Below are 5,010 nucleotides of genomic sequence, written 5' to 3'. Positions count from 1 at the left end.
CGTTCTTCTTCTGTATCTTACGTAGTAATGGGGATGAGCCATTACGTTAAGAAACTCTTCTCTGTCTGTCCCACGTTTGGGACTGATCGCCGGGTTCCCCGCAAGGACACATATGCGATTCCAAGGAAGCATAAGTGCCATCAAAGTTAACAATAGTACGAAAGTTGAAATGGTTCTCATAGTTCACGCGCAGAATAGTTACAAGATTCAATCCTAATTTCAGCTTCAAGTATTTGTATCCTTGGAAGCTCATGCGATTCTTGGCACATGCGTTTAAATTTCAGAGAATCCACCAAGTATTTGATGAGAAGCAGTTTGGAACGCTTATAAGCTTCAAATTTTTCAACAGCGTAACAATATCTATAAGGGATAAATACTGTCTTATTCCACTTCATTTCAACACAAATTCATGCGGAAGTACACTACTTTAACGCAGGCATAATCGTTGTGAACGCCACTGCTATCAAGATTGACTTCATTACTAGTATGACGCATCTGTCGTACATATTGTTAACGCTAAATATTCAATTAAGCTAATTAGTATACTCATTACTAAGTGTCGACTTTTTTTTGTGTTGGGCGCCAAGTGACTGCGGTTTGTAGTGCAAATGTTCTTATGAAATAGGCAGTTAAATCATAGCTTCCAAAGGCAAGAGTAAACGTTCTAATAGCTTGTCGATAGACCAGTAGATTATGGATCACATCTTTTGTTCCGTCATATATGATGATTACGTACCTTGCTTTGCGCAGGAATATCTACGTTGCTCATCCTAGCAGAAGTCTAACGATTCTCTACGTTCTTTAGCAGTACTAAAATTCAATGGCTGTAATCTGCAGCTTAGCGACGATATTTTTATAGGGGACAATTAGACGTGTACATGTATTTAGCTTATACGTAACCAGGTTTCTGCAGCTGAAACACCGCGTGTGTAGGCCCGGAGGGTGCCGCATCTTGATGTATTGAAATTTTCTCGAATGTAGGCACAAACAAATGAATCCAACAGACAATCAAGCCAAGGAAAGCATAGGGGACGTAATTTGTTGGTTTTGACTGTATTGTAGTAATTATGACATATATTAAAATGAACAAAGAACCGCCTCTTCCGTTGGTGGGGCTCGAGCTCACAACCTTCCAAATATGCGCTCGCGTCTTCGGATACGTAATTAGAAGGTTGTATGTTTCTTCCTAAGGAAACCAACGCATAATGAAGTCAACAAAAGCATACGTTGCGATTGTGGATGTTTAGTTGAAGTATTGGCATTGTGACATGAAATATGACATTCTATTATTCATGTAATATTTGCTACGCTTCAACGGAAAATCTAGAAATAAAGTCGGCTATGCTTTCCTTGGCTTCATTAGGTTTTGGTTTAAGAAAAGAGAAGTGCCACCTTCGAAACCCTTCCTTCGTTCGCATTAAGGCCACCCGGCAATCATTGCCAGGCGGCCTTAATGGCGAAAGAGCGCCAGAAGTTCTGGCGCTCTTTCGCCATCAAATGGCCCTTGCGCCAATAAACAACACAGATAATCATCATCATCACCCGGTAATTTACAGAATATAACAAATCTGACGTACGAGGAGTTCTGCTGCGAAATTTAGTTGCCAATTAATCAAAGGAGAGGTAATTACCTGCCTCGATTCTTTTATCAGCAAGATAAGTCTAATTAGTACATTGAAGGAACGTTCTTCAGCAGTGCAGCGCGAATAAAACAGTACTAGAAAAAACACACAACCACATCACTACCATGTATCTTCTTGTGCTGTTTTCACGCTGCGCTTTTGAGGAAATACGAACCAAGTTTTCCAAACCAGTCTACTGAAGCAAAGGCCATATCCGATTTTGTGTCTCCTTCACTACGTTTAACGTTGCAGTCAATATGGCTAATTGATTTACGGCGGTGTTCCTAACGATTTCTGTTAATCCATAATATATTACCGCTGTCCATTCGGAGAAGCTTGTCTGTCATGCGGAGATGAGCTTTAGGAAATAATTAGTTGCGAATTAACGAGAAATTGCTAATTACATTTCCATGTTCGACGGTAAACTCAGAAAATTGAAGCGACGTCTTTTTAAAGCAATATTCGCATTAGAACCTAGAAATGTAATTACACGACAATTAGCGCAATGATTTCCTGTACTCCGAGTGTGCGAAAGCGGCACTCGCATTGTGAAGCACGTGCTTGATTGCACGCGCCTTGAGGCGATGTTGTTGCTCACTCCTTCGAATGGCGGCTCATCATTGAGTGTTAGGTTAGCCATCGACAGCGTCGAACGGCGCACCGCTGACTTTTTGGTCAGGGTCATCTGTCGTTGTCATTACACACTTACCCCTCATTCATGGTAATGAGCGAAGCCTGCGAAAAACTCTATACAATCGCTTAAGACGTCGCGAAGGCGAAAGCCATTTTCGTCTTCTTTTTCTTCACTTCCGCCTCCCCCCTCCCTCCCCTCCTCCGAAACCTTGTTGAATGTAACGCGGTTTTGCACTGCCTCCAGGACCAGTGGTATTACACAGTTTTTGCACCTCACATGGTTGGACACAGCCTCCATCATCGGTCCACGTTTGACCAAGCGACAATGTGCTGTGATTGCGTCACAATGTGATGTCATAATGGCGTCACAAATTCGTTCGATCTGTGTCGCCACTGATGGCTTCATGTTGGTTTGAGTTTGTGTCTTTTTTGGCACGCCGACTGCACACGCACATTCAGATGAGCAATCATGGACCTTTGACCGACTTTTATTACTTGCTTTTTTCTGCATCATTCATGCTGACCCCGACGGCGGTCTCGGGGAGTATCATTCGTTCTCGCCAAATATTGAAGACGTCAACGGTCAAATTTCGCGTTTGATGGGACGTCTAAGGCTTCCGCTAATCTCAATACGAGTACTGTAACGGCGATGAACAGAACCGTCTTGGTGGCCCGGCTATTAACGGAATCAAGGTGTGTGTGAGCGCCGGTTGAAGACAAAACACACTCAACATTTAGTTTATGCCTTAATAATGCTTCATCTAATTAACGTATATTCCTGCATATTTCGCAGTGTGAATAACAAAATACAATGCGTGCACGCATTCAGCAGTATAGGCTTAAATTTTTATCTCGGTAAAACATGTAATTCAACTAGCTTTTTTTTTTTTTCAAAATTTATTCCGTGTTCATTTCCTAATCCTCTTTAGTTTACTGCAATTTACATGGACACCTAGAAGACAAAAAACGTAAAACAACAAAACACCAAATTTGCGTATAAGACACGTAAGTATTGTGCGTTCTCGTGCAGCAATCGTTGAAATGAAATTCTGAAGAAATTGTCAAGCACTACACTACGAAAAAAACAGATATGCGCATTCGTGGTCCGTGTTGAGCTGCTGAGCGGCACAAAACACTTGCGAGGATATGCGTGTTTAATGCTACATACACAAAAATGACTTTGTCGACATACTGTGTGGCGCCTATTGGAATATATCCCTCGTGATGTGACGCTGAAACGATCTTAACCTTTGTGGAGGGACTCACTGAGCCAGTTGCGTAAGTCTCTCAGGTCATAAGTGTGTGCGTATCCTGTGTAAAATGAAGAAATCTAGCTAAAATGCTCCATTTCTTTTCGCGGTGGACTGAAACTCAAAGAGAGCTAGTGAACATTGTGAAAAAAGGTTAAGTAACAGCCTAGTTGTTCACCTCATCTTATTCGTTAGTATAAATGTAAGCAGATAATAGTGACAAGAAATATAGCAGAACATTAGCGCTCAGCTTTATTTGCTCAAATTCGCTGTGCGATAAAGTGACCTTTCCCTACAAAACGTGCCATATGTAGTATAATAATGTCTCCACATGGTTTAAAAAATCGAAGACTCAAAATCAGACGCGAGACTTCCTTTCTAGGGCATTAATGTTACGTGTGAAAATTGCAGTAACGATGACCATTACATCTGGCGTCACAAATGGGGTGCTGCGTTAGCCATTTGTAAAACCCTAGAAGGCAAGTGGTAAATTAAAACTAATGTATTAACCAAATAAGCCCATTCTTTTACGCACAGACATCGAAATACTAAAATAAGCGGTTATAGAGTGCTGTTTATACATATGTACACTGCCTTCCGAATGCCTTTGTCAGACCTGAACAAGAGAGCATGGGCATTCAGGCTGCAAAAGATAATCACACTAACAAAAATAAGACTGTTTGTCCTTAAGAAATCAATTTAGGTCTTGGAGATTATTTTTTAAAACTTTGTTTACTGTTTGCAGTCCTGTGCGTTGTATTCCGAAATGGATGTTGCACAAAGCCTTCACGCTTCTTAAAGCCTTCTTCTATCGTCATAAGGCGGCAGGAACAGCCTTGGTGGTTTTCGAGGAGGTCCTGCAGTAGAAAAATATTTCATTAGGACTTCTTTTTCGCAGTATTGTCAGCATTGAAGCACACGAAATTAAAAAAAAATTAAATGTTCGGAAAAGGAAGTGTGCAGTTACAAGATTAAGTAGACTGTTAAAAAATTATCTGAGTAAAAAAGGTAACGTGTACTCCGAATAGAAATGAAAAAGAAAATGAAAGTATGTAATGCAAGTCTCTACGTCTGGCTTTCCCTGGAAACAAGAGTCAGCTGTTCCTCACAAAAGAAAGTGGGCGTGCAAACACGGGCACACTGAAACATGGACACACCCATTCCGTTATGAATACAGACCAATTATCTCAGCTATTCCGAAGACATTGTTAAATTATATCTAAGCAGATAACGCTCGAGCTTTGGAATAATTCTGGTACATGTGTTTTTAGAGCACGACAGTTGCGGTGTCCGTGGCAAGAGATGTACGCTTCCCTCATCGCAAGAAAAAACACAAAACAATTTCCTTTGGAGTTGGCTTAGGCTTGCATGCATCATAACATCGCACCTTCGCCCACAAGCATCGTGTCGTTCCAATGTGGTCTGCCACTAAAACGATAATTGAGAAGAGCAGGTGATTGACAGATATTCTTAATCATGAGTTGTGCCATGTGTATCTGACAAGT

The sequence above is a fragment of the Rhipicephalus sanguineus genome, chromosome 7 (genome assembly GCF_013339695.2).
Source record: "Rhipicephalus sanguineus isolate Rsan-2018 chromosome 7, BIME_Rsan_1.4, whole genome shotgun sequence".
NCBI classification, from domain to species: domain Eukaryota; kingdom Metazoa; phylum Arthropoda; class Arachnida; order Ixodida; family Ixodidae; genus Rhipicephalus; species Rhipicephalus sanguineus.
This window is presented reverse-complemented; position numbering follows the sequence as displayed.